The 17570-nt window shown below is 42.6% G+C and overlaps 1 long non-coding RNA gene across 1 annotated transcript; it reads left to right on the forward strand.

The window, feature by feature from the left end:
* Positions 1–867: 867 nt before the first annotated feature.
* On the forward strand, positions 868–17294 carry LOC135983958 (uncharacterized). Its single transcript, XR_010601829.1, has 3 exons — positions 868–1179; positions 15307–15550; positions 16869–17294. It is a non-coding gene; the product is annotated as an uncharacterized LOC135983958 (long non-coding RNA).
* Positions 17295–17570: the final 276 nt, after the last annotated feature.

Consider the following 17570-nt stretch of genomic DNA (forward strand, 5'->3'; position numbering starts at 1 on the left):
AAAAATCTATAATTTTAGGCCTTCTACCTGAGTAGGACATAACAGTTTGTGGGATGCCTATTGGCAAAGGGAGATGTTATTCCAAGCTGCTGGTGGGAAACCTACAGTTTATGCAACAGAAGTATTCAAATGTATAGTGACTGAACAGCACATCTCTGAGTGGTGTGGTCTGGTCAGCTACCAAGTTGGCCCTGGAAAATATGCCCTTTCCCAAAATGTGACTTCTGATCTGACGTTCTTGCTTCAGAAAAAGTTTGCAGCTATCAGCACCCAGGATTGTGTCAGAATTCATGCGGGGTGCAACAGGGTGCTGCATGAGCTTCCACATGGCTTAGACTGCATGCAAACATCTAGAAATCCACAGCCTTCCTCATTCCCTTCCCCAGCACATTTCTGGACAAATTTTCAAACCTCTGTCATATTTGGGACAAATGATTTTGTCACTTATGGACTGCATGGACTACCTCTAACTGAAATGGACTAGAATTGTGAATGGAACACATTTCCCCAAACACAGAGAGAGAGTTTACAGTTTACAGGTGGCTCAATGCACTGTAGAATGGTTACAGATCAGCATACTTACAGGCAGTGTACGGTTATTATTTTTAAGAAACAGGAATACCCTATCAAAAATCTGTGCCTTTTCAGTAAAAATAAACTTTAAAAGTGTTTACTGTTTGTGTAACCCATGTTCCTAATAGGGAGATATCTCTTTTAGAAACCCATTGCGGGGAGACAGGAGTGAGTTGTTTCTGGGTCATTGTTGCTAGGCAGATTAAGCACTCCACATCCAGAAGCTTCTGGAATTGGGTGTGGTAGTTTTGGGTATGCTCCAAAAGGTTCCCTGTTGCTGGGATCAGACTCCATGAGCGCAAGCAGTCAGGGCAGCTGCTTTGCAGAAGGCCATGTGCCTTGTGTGAGCTGGGAGAAGCTGAGCCCAGGAGCAGAAATCAGGCTGTTGTCCCTAACTCTGAAGCATTTTGCAGCAGGGTTTTCTTTAAATCTATAAACTTAATTGAGTGTTTGGTTAATCAGATGACTGGCTAGCAGTGATTTCAGCAGAGGAAGAGTCTGCATGGATTCCAACTGAAGATTCCCACAAGCAAGTGGAGGGAAGATGTTTTTGTTTTAGACTCAGCCAGCTGTATAGATTTGTTGATCAAAGACTCTAACTGAGACGTAGGTGAACAAAACTAAGCTTTTGGGAACTCTCCGTTTCTTATGTATTTCTTTGGGGACTGAATTGTTCAGATTTTAATTTGTTTTCTTTATTTATGTTTATGTACAACCATGAAGGTAATGTCTGTGGATTATAAAATAACCATGTCATGCTGCAAAAGTTAGATTATTTGTTTCTTTATCATAAGATTTTATAAAGTTATTTAATTAAATTCATTTATTTAGTTCCTTTTGGGACTTGAATGTGGGGAGGATGACCCTATGAAATCCTTGCTGAAAATCCGTAGAGACCGAACTCTGGGTCTCCAGCTACTTTTTATGGGAGTTGGGTTTTTTTTAAGGCACTGGAGAGGGGAAATGAAGTGAACTCTAGCCCACCCAAAAGTTATATTTGCATATCCTCGTTGCCATTTTGAACTCCATGTGGTAGTGGGGGTGAGAAAGGGAACCAAGCCGCTGGCATACAATCCACCATTAGTGGATACACATTCCTAGCTGTGGCTTCTCATAACATTGGCATTGGTTCATAGAGTGGAAATCCCTCCTATTACAGTAGTTACAAGCATTACAATGGAGTCAGAAATTTACCAGGCTTAGGGCAGCTTTGGTCCTGTCTGTGTTTATTGCAGGTTCCACAGAGGGCTGTTCCTTGGGCGATGCATCAGTTCCTCTGAGTAGGGACCCAGAATGTATTGTTGCTGCTCTTGCTCCAGAGCCTGCTCTGGAACCACTTTCAGGAACAGCCCACACTGAGTGATGGGCTCCCTCCAGTCTCCATGCTAGATTCTGGGGCCAGCAGGGCACCATCCCAGCTGACAAGGTCATCATGCACTATGGTTGGCTCCATTTTGGGTGCAATGCCCAGTACTTAGTCAAACTCCTCAAAAAAATGGGCATGATTTTGATGCGTTGCCTGAAGTGCAGTTCTAGTCCCTGCTTTTCTGGTCCTCACTCTTGAGCTGCTTAATCTACTGCCTTTCACTGGTTTGGTAAATTTGTAAATGTCAGCTTCTTCACCTTTTGCTAGTATATGTGAACATTCCTGGTGCTCTTACTAATGTTCACAGTCTTGCTCACCTAGCACCAGAGATTTACCCAATCAGATGTGCTCCTGTGACTATACAGCAGCACGCTTTGCAAAAGGTTTGTTCAGTTCAGTCTCCACTGCAAACACAAACGTTTCTCTGGTGGTTTGTTTGCAGTTAAGTGGTCAGAAGGACCATTGGAAGGGTTAACACTGGTTCACTGAGCTGTTGCAGGACACCAAGGGTGGTTGTGTCCATTTTCAATAGAGTAGGTTCAAGATTCCTAGAATAGAGAGGACAAAGGAAGTAGACCCATGGGATTGTGGGATACTTTTTTGGAGGACTACCAGGACCTGAGTCAAGCAGGGCTGAATGGACACTGCAAAGCAATAGGGCTTGAACTCTGGGTCAAGTCTTGACCTGGGGGTCAGACCCTGCAGCCCTTTGGAGTATGTCTACACATCTGACTCAGGCTTACAGGGCTTGAGCTGTGGGACTGTTTGCTTGCTGTGTAGATTCTGAGCTTGGGCTGCAGCCTGGGCTCTAGGACCCTGTGAGGTGGGAGCAGGGCCAGCTGCAGGCACCAGCGAAGGAAGCAGGTGCCTGGGGCGGCCAATAGAAAGGGGCAGCAGTCCGTCCGTTGTTGGGGTGGCAGGTCCGGGTCGGCAGCAGCGGCACTTCGGCGGCAGATCAATTGGCCCGCTTCAGTCTTCGACAGCGGACCCTTCACTCCTTGTCTTCCTCTTTGGTGGCTCTTCGGTGGCAGCTCAATCAGGTTTTTCTTTTTATTTCTTTTTTCTTTTCTTTTTTCGCCACTTGGGGCAGCAAAAAAGCTGGAGCCGGCCCTGGGTGGGAGGGTCCCAGAGCTCAGGCCCAGCCTAAGCCCAAGCCCAGAAGTCTACACAGCAATGACACACCCTCGCAGCTGAGTCCGGCAAGCCCGGATTGTCTGGCAAGGGCCAGACATAGGTTTTGGGTTTGTTTGTTTTTTGCCATTTAGACAGACCTGTAGGGTCCTGGGACCCTGGGTCCAAGCCCTGGGTTAGTGTGATTTGTATGTGAATAGAAGGGAAGTTAGGTCTGAGCACAGGTCTCACCTTCTAATTTTCCTCAGGGGTGCTCAATCCCCTCAGTCCTGGGCCCCACCCCCACTCCACCCCTTCCCGAATACACCACCCCTGCCATGCCTCTTCCTGCCGCCACTCCATCCCTCCCCGCTCACACTCCACACATTTCCCCCAAGGCCCCACCCCGCCTTTTCCCACCCCCACTCCACCCCCCCACCTCTTCCCCGCCTCTTTCCGCCCCCTCCCCTGAGCGCGCCCCGTTCCCGCTTTTCCCTCTCCCCCCACCAGCACCTCCTGCATGCCGTGAAACAGCTGTTCTGCTGCATTCAGGAGGCGATGGGAGGGAGGGGGAAGAGTTGATCAGCGGGGGCCACCAGCTGGTGGGAGTTGGGGCAAGGGAGGGGAGCTTGGCTGCTGATGGGTGCTAAGCACATGCTAATTTTTCTCCATGGGTACTCCAGCCCTGGAGCACCCACGAAGTTGGCACCTATGGGTTTGAGCCTGAGCCTGAGCTAACATTGCAGTATAAACACACCCTCTGAGGGCTTGGCTACACTTCTGAATTACAGCGCAATAAAGGAGACCGGGTGCACTAGCTCACTACCCGTCCACACTGGCAAGGCACGTAGAGTGCTCTGACTCCACGGCTACAGCGCTGCTGGTACTCCACCTCAGCGAGTAGAATAATGTTTGCTGCGCCCCTGCTGGAGCGCCGCGGCACCAGTGTGAACAAGGTGTTGCATTTCTGCGCTCTGATCAGCCTCTGGAAACGTCCCGTAATCCCTTTAAGTAAAGTGGCCACTCTTGTCATTGTTTTGAACTCGCTGTAGGAATGTGGATATGCCCTTCCAAAGCTCCGTTTCTGACAGCTGGCTGTTTATCTGCTCCGAGACAAAGGAACCATTACTGAGGAATGCTGCTGGCTTTGAGTGAGTGAGAGAGAGGCGGGGGAGAGGGAGGTCTGCTGCTGTCTGAACTTACAAGACAGCATGCTGACACACTCTCAGCCCCCCAAAAACCCACTCTCTCTCCCTCCACATACACACAACACACTCCTCCCCCACCTCCCGCATTTGAAAAACACGTTGCAGCCATTTGCATGCTGGGATAGCTACCACAATGCACTGCTCTTTGTGGCATTGCAAGAGCTGGTAATGTGGCCATGCCAGTGCGCTTCCAGCTGAGAGTGTAAACACTCAGCAATGTTTTCCTTGCGGCGATCTCCGAAGGCTGGTTTAACTCCCAGCGCTCTACAACTGCAAGTGTAGCCATGCCCCGAGTGTCACAGGTAAATACAAGATGGAACAGATTTTTTAGCATAAGTAGTTCACACTTATTTCAAGGGACCATTCATGCTGGAGTGGCCCATTAACACCTCTCCATTCATAGGGGAAGGTTGGAGGGGGGTTAAGTGGGTTATAGATTGTTGTAATAAGTGTGTCTTTTCAGTCCATAATTGTTAATATCTAGCAAAGTTATGAATTAAGGTTAAGATATTAATTTAAATTCCCAACCATGCTTTAATCTAGTGGACTAAGCACATGCTGGGAGGCAGGAGAGTCCGCTATACTGTAACTTTGCTTATGTCGCTTCAAGTCTTTCTTTGATCTCTATGGAAGAAAAGCTCTGTCCAAGAGCAAAGTGTAATATTCATCTTGTGGTATGTTACAGGCCATAAATTTTGTAGAGCCTCTGCTGGTGTAAATCTTTATGGCTCTATTGACTTCAATGGAGCTATGCCAATTGACAACAGCAGAGGATCTGGATCATGACCTGTAATTTGTATTTTGTAATGTTAACTTGTGAATGTGCATTGTGCAGCGGTGCATTTTTCACCCATGCCACATATATTTGCCAATAGTAACATTTAATTAAACTAATGAGAGAGTACCCATGAATACCTCTGTTTTGGGGTCTGCCCTGATCACTCAGAAAGCATACAATGTGGTAGAAACCTGCATGCAGGTGGACTACACTTTTTGGTTTCCCAGGTTTATTGTACTGATCTGCCACCTTTATATTCTTAAGAAAAAGACTCTATTTTCTACACACTCTTGTGTGATCATTAAAGAATCCCAGAAATGCCTGCACAACGTGGTGAGTGACTCCTGTCACTGTAAATTAGGTGATTAATCTGGGGGCAGAAGCATTTATAGCTCCCTTGCTGTAGCATCTGGCCAACAGCCATTCATCCCTCTCTAGCTGATATTTTCTGGTAGGCCAAAGGGATACGTATTGACTGGTTATGCCATCCATCCTCATACACAACAGGTGCCAGCAGCACAGAATTGCTATGTGTTCACTGATTGTCCTCTTCAAAGGAGAAGTGATTTATGACTGAAATATAATTACAGCGTTTAAACATGCTCAGAAACCAGCAGGCCTCTTTCTTATGAGAGTCTTTAAAGATTTCCTTTTGAATATGGAACTTCAGCAAGACTTTGGATGACAGAAGCATTGCTAGCATTATGCTGGCTGAAAAATGCTGAAAGCTTTTAGCCATAAGCATGACTTAAATGTAAGATTTACAATGTCATTGTCCTTGGTGTTAAGTCTTCATGGTAAGAAAATCCACTGGTTTAAAATAGTGGAATGTGATCAATTTTACCCCTCCTATAACATGCATAATTTTCCATGGGAGGCAGAGGTAATCTGTGTAATATACCAGCTGCTTTTGTGATTCAATCTTTCTTTTACAATTATTAACCCCTACAATCTATAATGAATCAACTGGAGTGCAGAGGTGGAAGGCCCTTATGCCCCCACTTATTATTTCTCCCTGAAATCTGCAGGGCTGCAGAAGAGAAAACAAACAACTTTAGCTTAGAGTTTAATGTATTGTGTGAGCAACGCTGCTTCATGCTGTGTCCCACTGAGCCATCGTTATGGCTATATCCTCTGCAGTCAATGATAATAAGGGACCAGAGAGGGTACATGTTAATAAATGGAGCCTGTGTAGTGTACATGTTAAATATTTTCATTACAGTTTAATTGACTGTAAGGTGTTTCAAATTACAATCTTTGAACAAAGAGGATCAATTTCAATTTAAAGAAACATTAAAGAGATGGAGCCAGTACCAAGGACTGACTTTCACATTGTGAATCAAACCTCATTTTCTGCCTCAGAATTACTACTTTACTTTTCTGCTTGTGTTAATGCCTACTTAATAACAGATGGATCTGTGTATACAATAAGACATGCCTGCAGAAATAACAATTGCTATGTCTTAAATATACAAGAGCATTTTATTTTCATTTTTAATGTATATCTCTAATCCTTCCCAAACACTGTCACCTACTGTCAGTACAGTAGTATGACTACAGTACTGCTGCCAAGTTATCTCTGCAATCTAGTGAGAGTCTTTGTTTTGCTATGCTTGTCACTCTAACAGCTTGCGCTCTTCGTGCTGTCACATTTCCCTTTCCCAGCTATCTAAATTTTAGTTCAGCTGCTGGGGGCAAATGGACAAATTGCCCCATTGACTTCTGCATAAAGCTAGCAACATAGGTTATTGCCCCTGCCTATACTCCCAGGAAAAAACTACAATAAAGTTATTTAATATAATACTATAGTAAAACTTACTGTGGTGTTTCTACAGAAACTACATTATTATTTTTGTCAGTGCTAAATTACTCTAGTAAAATCAAAGTAAAATACAATGGCAAATTATAGTAATCCACTGTAGTATTTTTGTAGACCATACACACTATACCATGCTCTCCCATGAGAAAACCCACAAGAGGAGTTGTGAGAAGAGGTAAACTCTAAATAGATTCCCCTCAACAGATCCTCTCATCCTCTCCTTCCAATTATTCTATGAAGTATTTGCTCTCTCCACAGAAGCAATATCACCCTGCCTCTACACACACACACACACACACACACACAAAACAGTACCCAACTCTATGGGTCTACTCCTGCATAATCTGATATCAGTATTGTTTTCTGTGAAGTCATTTTTGTGTGTGTGTGTGTGTGTGTGTGTGCTTAAAAAAAACACCACTCCCTATTGCTATTTTATTAAATAAACCTCTGTCTAGTTTTGTTTCCCCCCATTTTAACAGCCTGATTATTTCCTGGTGTGTTTCATTTGTTTGGGGTTTTTGCATATTTTGGTGTTTGTGGAGAATTTATAGAGCACTGGAAAGAAGTATGGATTGATGAGGATGGAGGACAGGGTGATATGGAGAGGTGTGATGGGTGTAGGCATGGGAAAGAGAAAAGAGTAGAGTAAAAGTAGATATAAGGATTAGGAGGATTAAAGCAGGAAGCATGGCAAAGTAGAACAAGTGGATAATAGTAAAGGTCAACAAAAAGTCCATTAACTGCAGTGGTGGAACCGGAGGTGCTGCTTTGGATGAATGCAGACTTTGATATCAGGAGAAGGGCTTTCAAGCCGAGAAGAGTCCTTCCCTGCTGCTGAGGCTGCTGTTGTTCTGCTGAAGCTTTCAGAGATGCTGTGGACTTTTTAGTTTGGCCTTTGAAAGCATGGTGCTGGGACCATAGGTAGGCAGCATATTGTGTGGGAGAAAACTGCTGCCAAGACCCAGCTGTCCCCAACCAGGTTTCCGGTGGCTTGATGGGGATCAATGGAGGGAAAACAAGACCATCGCCTTCCCCTGTGTTGCTGCTGCTGGTCTTTTACCAACCTTCATTGCAGTTCCTTTCTTTTTCTCCCTAAGGAGGAGCACTATTGCTTTTCACAGTATGTGAAACAGCTAGTTTCCAGCCCTTCTCTTTCCTCCTTTGTTTTTGCCTCTCTCCCACACTCGTGTCTGCCTTCAGGTGGGGTTGCTTCTGTTTCAATTGAGAGGTGATCTATTCCTCCGCCTTAGTGTTGCATGCATTCTTTCTCCTCTATGGTTCTGCTGCTACACTGCTACTGGTGTAGTTTGTTGGTCTGATTCTTTTCTCCCCCTGGTGCCTGCCTCCACTATGTTGCCACTCCTTGGGAAAAGAGGTAGAAGAGTAATTTGAGCTGCAGTGAGACAGTTGGTGACGGGAGGTTGCCTTATTGGGCCCAGCTCTGGTGACAGCAGCCTAGTGTGCTCCAATAGATGGTTTATGCCCCCATCAAAAATTGTGGCACCCATAGCTACAAGTTTTGTGAGTAACAAAGGTAGGCCGTGGACAGATGTGGTGGGAAATATGACTGGCTCATAATGGAAAGCCTTCAACATTGTTATCGTTTCTACTTTATCTTTACAACAATAAAGAGCTAGAAAAAAATCTTACCACAAAGAGAACTGAAATATTTGAAGGCTCTGCCTCCAGGACTGATGTGGTGGTGAATGTTTCCCTCTCATTTCTGGCACCCATGAGCATCATCTCATTAACAAACCATCTTACATAATAACTTTAAGACTAATCTCACTTCTCAAAGCTCGCTAGAGACTTTATTACTCTACTGTCTGTGCTTTAAAATTACCTAGGAGTATTTCTTTGTCCGCATTTATAATTTAGCTTTTATTAAGGAGAAGCAAAGTACATTTTAAAGCTGATAATGATTAATGATGTTAATATACGAGCAAACCGAAGCCCAGTAATAACTGAGATAATTACTCAAAAAGTTCAAATGAGCGAATAAGAGCAAAAGTTAGCTTCAATTATGGGTGCCTGGCACACTCCAGCCAAGTACTCCAGTCACAAATGTAGCCAATGAGCCATCAACACATATTACAATAGAGAGTCTGATTTATATTATGTGCTGACATTTGTGCATCCAGAATCAATTCAAGGTGCATGTGTGCTTCTTTCATGTTGCTGGAGAGCTTTTGCCAATGGTTATTAGCACATGCCATCAGGTAAGTAAAGGATATGTTATAGGGTGGCTATGAGGTAACTGGACAAAGGTTGCAATTAACCCATACAATAACATATCACATTATATTTCAGCTTCTGTGGTTCCACTGCCACTTTCTAACATTGCTAAGGATGTAAGAGATACATAGAGAAGGAGAGTAGGCATTGTCATTGCTTAAGCGTGCCAAAGGCAACATGCAAGCTGATTTTCAGTGGCACTCACACTGCCCAGGTCCTGGCCATCGATCTGGGGGGCTCTGCATTTTAATTTAATATTAAATGAAGCTTCTTAAACATTTTAAAAACCTTATTTACTTTAAAGACAACAATAGTTTAGTTATATATTATAGAAAGAGACCTTCTAAAAACATTAAAATGTATTACTGGCACACAAAATCTTAAATTAGAGTGAATAAATGAAGACTCGGCACACCACTTCTGAAAGGTTGCTGACCCCTGATTTAGATGAATGGGCAGAGAAGGACACATCTTTCTCAGAGCTACCAATCTGTCTGTTTGCTTAATCCATTTCTACACTAGGAGTGCTTTACCTATATAGGAATACTGGTACACTACTCTGGCAAAAACAACAAGGAGTCCTTGTGCCATCTGATGAAGTGGGTTTTAGCCCACGAAAGCTTATGCCCAAATAAATTTGTTAGTCTCTAAGGTACCACAAGGACTCCTCGTTGTTTTTGCTGATACAGACTAACATGGCTACCACTCTGAAACCTGTACTCTGGCAAAGTTTGCTCTTAGTTTGGAAGCAGCCATACTAGCAAAGTTGTGCTTTGTACTGATGTAAGCAGAGTCAGGATGAGCTCTACCCTGATATCTGGTGGTGAATTATGGCGAGTGTGGAAAAGAACTCCAGGGGCTGATCTTGTTTGCATAGGCACACCCACTCACCTGGCATGAAACAACAGCAACTCAAAGTGGTTACTTTGGCTGGTGTGGGATCCCCAGTTTTCTCTGTTATTGGGGCAGGAAGAATAAAGTTTTGTTACCCTGATTCTGTGAATCAAGGCCAGTGGAACTGTTGTATGACAGAAGGACTGAGTGAGTCCTTCACCATTACCTAAGTAGCACTTGCTTGATAAGGGACATGGGTTACAAAACCCAATGAATTGAGAGAGGATGGGGACAGGTATTTGTACCTGATGGTATGGGCCCCCTCTGAGGGTTTGAAACACCAATTGCATTACCTCCTCTCTCCACTGTTGAATGTCAGAACTAACTTTGATTCCATTAGGAGTCTAGTTACAGGCTGCTGAGCTGAATTCACTTTGGGCCAATGGTGCACTAGCACTGGGGCTCCCCTACTATGAGCTGAAATTGCTAAGAGCTGAAATCATAAAAGAGCTGAAGTTATTAAGAGCTGAGATCACTGAGTGCTGTGCTAACTAGTGGGGGGAGCCTGAAGCTATATTGCTAATCAGCTGATGGAGCAATTTGTGCGGACGACTGGAGGAGCAGCGAGCGGCGCGGAGCCTTGTGGGGCTGGTTGGAGCGGCCCAAGGAACAGTGAGTGGAGCTGTTTGCGGGGACGGCTGGAGCGGCTCACAGGTCGGTGAGCGGAGCAGCTTGTAGAGCAGAGCAGTTCGTGGGATGGCAGGAAGTGGACTGGCTCGTGGTGAAGGCAGTGGCGGACCCCATGGAGAGACGGCCAGCCAGCCTCAGATCATGTAAGGTGCCCCTTAACACCCTGCGTGCCCCCCCTTTTACTCTGGGGCTGCACTGACCAGGGACAGAGGCTTTGGGGTCTGTTGGACTTTTGGGACTTTTGGTGGTTGCTGGACCCAAGAGACTTTGGGTGATTTTTGGGTTGCTGGATTCAAGAACCAAAGGGAAAGGACACAGCCCAATTTGCTGGGGTGGGTTTTTTGCTCATGGTTTGTGTTATGAATCCTGTTTGTGGTGTTTTTCCAATTTAATGCTGATGTCGTTTACCTCATGTTATTAAACATTTTCTGTTACACTCAGACTCCGTGCTTGCGAGAGGGGTGGTATGTAATTGTCCCAGGTCACTGGGTGGGGGCTCGAGCCATTTTTGCATTGCGTTATTGAAACAGAACCCCAAGATACAGAACCCGGCCCTTGTTACTGCCAACTTAGATGGGCAGAAGGGTTACACTTGTATAGTAAAACCAACCCCTCAGAATGAAACAAGCTATACCAGTAAAAGTGCAGCCCTGACAGTATACCTGTTTCTACCATAGGGACATCTTCTGACACAACTATATTGGTCAGGGATGACACCTCTCCTTACCCCTGATCAGCATAAGTATGCTGGCAGAAGTCTCTAGCGTACATCTGTCCTTACTCAGTAAGGGACAGATTCTGCTCTAATTGAAACGAATACCGAAACTCTCATTGGCATAAAGAGGGAAGAGGAGAGAGCCTTGAGAGAACTTTGCATAGATGAGCTTTCAGAAGCCTTTCTTTTTGTCCATAAGAGCTGCAGACTTTCTCGAGTGAAAGCTTGTTTTGTATAAAACTGTAAAGAAGGCTTGATCGAGCAGTTCTGGAGTTTGACAGCCATGATTTAGAGGCTGATGCACATTGGAGTGAATGGGAGCCTCTCAACTGATTTAATTGGGCATTGAATTGCTCTACCTGGAATATAATGGCCTTCTTAATAGATTCTAATAAATCTATAAAGAAAAGGTATAGATGAGACCCACAAGCAACAGTTTCTTTGGCTTTCTGTCTACCACGTATCTTGTACAGTTGACTCGAGTCAGATGATCTTGACACTAGGGTGACCAGATGTCCCGATTTTATAGGGACAGTCCCGATTTTTTTTTTTCTTATATAGGTTCCTATTACCCCCTGTCCCCATCCCGATTTTTCACACTTGCTCTCTGGTCACCCTACGTGACACCCAATTATCTAATACTCACGTATTCATTTAAAAGAAAATGAAGTAAATAGTAAGGATAACCGTTGGTATTTAGGAGAGAGAGAGTTCAGATTTCTCCTAATTAACTTCTGTAGCCTGAAATTTAAGAAAAATCTTGTACATGAGCTAAGAGATGTTTGGGGATGGTGAGAGGGTCAATGGTAAAATCATTTTGACAGCATATAAAGCAATTTCTTTTCAGTGTGATCAATCCTTTAAAGGTCACAAATACAGAGTCTCAAATTATATTAGCTTTAACCTACACTAAGTGCTGAACATGCTGATGCACTGCTAAACTAAGGGATGTATTTGGTATATTATTACCATAAAAGAATTATGAGCTTCAAAGGACTATTTGAAACAGTGTGCCAGAAAAAAAAATGATTTTTTGGCTCAAACGAGGTTAAATGAGTTTCCCAGGAAATTTCTTGGGAGAAGTGAGTGCAAATATACCACTTCCGGTTATTCAAAAACTCAGCCTTTTGAAGCTACACCCTGAGAAAGGGACCTTTGACTGCTCAGAGACCTGAGCTGGATAAAGGAAAGACTGACTAACTAATCAGTGCTCTTTTTCTGAGCTTAGGCTATTATAAACTTGTAACTACATAAAAGCCTCTTGGCGGGCACATACCTGACCCCTTGTTCGAGATGGGGTAATCTCTGGTAAGCTTATTAGCATGCATGTAGGTTCTATTATTGTTTTGATGTTTTCTCTGTAATGCTTTGACCTTAAGAATAAATGTGCTTACTTAGAAAGATTTGAATGGTAACTTATAACTGCTGGCAATTGTCGTTCAGCACCTTAGAAAAATAAGCAAAGCACAGACTCTGGCTAGTTTAGGCAGTCTGGGTTGCTGGGAATAAGACATTTTAGGCAGGGAACTGTGCAGCCTGGAAAAATTCCAATTAGAAGGGAGGGAGACTCAGGTCTATGCCCAAGACAGGGGACTGAGGAGCTGGGAGTCTAGAGTGGACCATGGAAAGGGAAATACAGATTCAGTTGCCCTGAACTGACACAATTATATTACACATTTTTTCATTCTTTTTATTTAGATTGCAATTACATCTAACAATAATACTAGAAAAATTGTTCCTGTGTTGTTATATATAAAATTCAAACAAACAAACAAAAAACCCTCACACCATATTAAGACAACTTTAAGATTACACAATTTGGTATTCAAAATGCGTTGCCTGAAGTTTATCCTTTTCCTCTTACCCACATGTATTTTGATACATGCTATTTTTCAAAAACAATATAACATAACAATGTTTTCTACAACCTTAGGAATATTAGTGTTTCTAAGATAACCTAGGATCACACACTAAGATTGCTTATACATTCTATACTTATACAAGAGACAAAATTTAAGAGCAAGTTAATCTTACCTTTATTTAGAGGTAATGTTAGAATTAATCTAAAATTCTCAAATTTCCTGATTTTTAATTGTGCAAATTTTGTGTGGCATTAATGTTTGTGTTTCATTAAATAGTCCTAAAGTTTTTAAAAGGGAGGAATTCCTTGTTTTGTGACAGGTACTTGTCAGCAACAGCTAAATTGCTTAACAATATCATTAGTAAACTACATACTTATATTCTTAACAGGTACCAGCCAGAAAATACATATCGGTGTCTGTTAGTACTGAAGGCTAAATACATTTCCAAATCTGTGCACATGCTTATAATTACACAGTTTAAAAAAAATCTTAAAGCAAGTATAATCACTTCCCTAGCCCTTTAGACTCTGTATGTCCTATATTATGGTTCTGGAAAGATTTGTGTGTAGTTTTAAGAAACTAAGGCCTTAAAGCTGAATACACCTAGTATCATCTTACATAGCTTAAGCCAATAACGAGCTCTCTGTTGGAAATTATCAGATATTTAAGAGGTGTTCTTATTTCTCTAAGTTTTCTAGATAAATGTATTCCTGTCTAAAGACCAATTTGAACTGCATATCAGCATGTCATCACAGCTGGTCTCGTCAAAGTGACTAAAGTTATACATTGCATTTTGCACAGTCCTGCAATCAATTCCATTTACTAATATTCTGTAAATTGGTTTCTCTGTTACACCAATCAGTAAAAATTTCCTGTGTAGTGTTAGCTACAATTACCCAGTGAGGCTTAGTGGTCATGTATTTTAAAAATTATATAAGTCATGTATCGGAGGAAAATCTAGCTCAAGTAACTAGAAATGGGGCAGATGCATGGGGATTGGGTGAGGGGCTGAGAGGGAAGTCAGTGGCTGGAGTATCCATTATGTGGCCTCCCCATGCTGGCCAAGGAATATTGGAGGATACACATAGCAGTAGGTCCTCTGGCACTGCCACCCCAGGGCCATCTCTATTTATCATTTTTTGTTCTTATACTGGGATACTGGATATATGTCTCTGGCATGAAATTCCTGCCCCCACAAGACAATGGAACATGATAGTGCTCAGATGCCAGGTTAATGTATGTAGGATAAATAGATTGGTAGACAAATTAATTCAGCAATTGCCAAACTGTGGTCCATGGACCACCAGTGGTCTTCAGAATACTTGCCAGTGGTCTGTGAAAGTCCTCTTTCTAAATTGCATTAGAAGATGCCGTTGGTGTAAGTGGGGTGGGGTTATAGTGAATAGTGAACAATTGGCAGGCAGTACTAAACTGGCTGGATATTTTAGCTGTTTATTTCAAAACACTCTAACATCTGTGTTTTTTAAAAGGTGTTGAATTTTGGGTGTATATGGACTCCATCAAAATACAATTTCAAGCTTAACTCTGTTTTGGCTAAGTATTTGTTTGACTTTGTGATGGGTATACGATCCCCACACTGAACCAGCAAGTGTTAATGAACTGCTGTGGGACCTCTCAGCCCTGCTCAGCTGCACCTCTACTCACTGTCAGTTAAAGGGGCAGTTAAAAGGGGATGAGGACAGTTCAGTAGTTGGCTGACCAGGGAGAACAGACCTTCTCTCCTTTGTTTCCTGAGACAAGGACCAGAGGAGAACCTTTTAAGAGGGTGCTGACTGGCAGAGTCCCCTGGACAAAAGCAGACCTGGCACAATGCTATTGAGTTTATTTTCTTCCTGGGGACTATATCTTTGCTTTAATACCAAGAGACTGTTGTGCAGCCTGGAGGGCCTAATGAGACCATTACAGGCAGCTCCTGCCCAGGAAAGGATATGGTGAACTGATTGAATAATCTCTTGTGCACTGTACTTGATTCTGCCCTGTAATTTGTCTTGAACCGTTAAGAGTGTGGTCACAGTCTTTGAATTTTAAATTAAAAGAGTTGTGAATAATAATTGCCATACTTTTTTTTTTCCTTCTTTATTTTTTTTTCCAGGTGGTGAGGACAGTTGTGCAGATGAGAACTGTAATGGTCCTCACTCGAGGTCTGGTTGGAGAGCATGGCCTAGTGGTCATGGCCCCAATCCCTGACTGCCAAGAAGGTTGTGGAGAGAGGAACTGCGCCCCCCACTCCACTGGGCTCCAACCTAGGGCCCTTTGGGCTACCAGTGGTCGACAACTAAGGCTGCTTAAGACTGTCCTACCTGGGCCTCTTCCTCTCATCACCCCCACTTCCCTGGGTCAGCTTAGATCCATGGCTTTCTCCTGCTGAGGAAGTCCAAACCAAAATAAGTTAGAGGGGTTACCAAAGTCCAGGTCCATGTTGGGGGAGAGGGGGATATTTCCATCTCTAATTGTCTTGGGGGGAGGGGGCTCCCTTCCTTCAGGGAGAGCCCCTTTGGGCAGCTGTGTCAGAGACTTTAGGTTTCCCTCTGCTCTGTGCTGCTGGAACTGTGGGCTTCAGGTTTTCTCACCTCCAACTCTGCCACCCAAATGAGCTAATTCCCTGTCTTTTAATTCCTCCAGCAGATGGAGCATTTGCTGCAGGTGTGGTGGGGTGGGGCTGGCTCAGCCCAAAGTAACCCCTTAAGACATTGATGCCCACTGTGGGGTTTGTACACCCCATCACAAGAACTAAAACTTTATATGGTCCAATTATGCTTTAGTTCTCTATATCCTTTACATCAGAGGTGACATTTTTGTTATTTATTTATTAGTAGGGCTGTCAAGCAATTAAAAATATTAATTGCGTGATTAAAAACATATTTTAATTAATTACTATTAATTGCACTGTTAAACAATAATAGAATACAATTTATTTAAATATTTTGGATGTTTTCTACATTTTCAAATATATTGATTTCAATTACAACACAGAATACAAAGTGTACAGTGCCCACTTTATTTTTGATTACAAGTATTTGCACTGTAAAAAACAAACAAAAGAAATTGTATTTTTCAATTAATCTAATACAAGTACTGTAGTGCAATCTCTTTATCATGAAAGTTGAACTTACAAATGTAGAATTATGTAAAAAAAAGTATTAAAAAACAAAACAATGTAAAATTTTAGAGCCTACAAGTCCACTCTGTCCTACTTCTTGTTCAGCCAATTGCGCAGACAAACAAGTTTGTTTACATTTGCAGGAGATAATGCTGCCCGCTTCTTGTTTACAATATCACCTGAAAGTGAGAACAGGCACTGTTGTAGCTGGCATCGTATGATATTTATGTGCCAGATGTGCTAAAGAATCATGATTAATTTATTTGAATTAATCACGTGAGTTGACTGTGATTAATCAACAACCCTATTTATTAGTGTTAATGAAAGAAGCCCAAATCATGAACAAGGATTCACTGGGCTAAGCGCTGTACACAGAACAAAAAGACAGTCCTTGTCCCCAAAGAGATTACAATCTAAGCATAAAACAAGAAACAAGAAACAGATTGGGGGACAAACCAGGAAAAAATCAGACAATGCTGGTTGGCATGATACGCAGTGGTCTTAGTGTAACAGCAACCTAACCATTGTCATGTGTTTTGGTTTGTTTTTGTAAGGCATCACAGCAAAGGAGAGGTTTAAGGAGGGATTGAAGGAAAACAATGAAGAGGCTTTGAGGATGTTTACTGGGATGTGCATTCTACGTGTGACACTATGGCTGTGCTTGTTTGAACAGGTGCAGTTCCATTGACTTCAGTGAAGTTTCACCAGCAGAGAATTTTCCCCAACATTCGGTCCCTTGACGGAGCTATTTGATGCATTAATGTTGAAAGATACTATTTTGACCAGCATAACAGTTGAAAAATGCCCCATTACTTAAAATACCTCAGAAAATTGACACTTCACTACCTCTGTTCCATCCATTAAAGGAAACAAGTTTAAATGAAAAAGTATGAGAAGAGAAAGCAAAGAAGACAGCAAAACTTCCTTCCCTCTTTTTGACTTTCCCTTTCCTCTTTATTTGTCTCTGAAAATAGTAAGGGAATGTATTTGCTTTGATTAGTGTTCTTTGGGGGACAGATCTCGCTGTCCATACAAGTTATGATAAAGCTTTTACATAGTGCATTGATTTATTGTAAGAGGTACATTCTTTGTTGATCATTGATAATAATTGATAATAATATCAGCATCATTAAATGAACAAGAAGCAGATCTGAGGGAGAAATATTTTAGCACCTGGCAATGAGAAGAAAAAATAAAACATCCATGATGTACTGCTCAATTGTAGCACACAGCCAAGTGTGGTTTCTATGGTTTCT

This window comes from Chrysemys picta, chromosome 1 (genome assembly GCF_011386835.1).
Source record: "Chrysemys picta bellii isolate R12L10 chromosome 1, ASM1138683v2, whole genome shotgun sequence".
Taxonomy (NCBI): domain Eukaryota; kingdom Metazoa; phylum Chordata; order Testudines; family Emydidae; genus Chrysemys; species Chrysemys picta.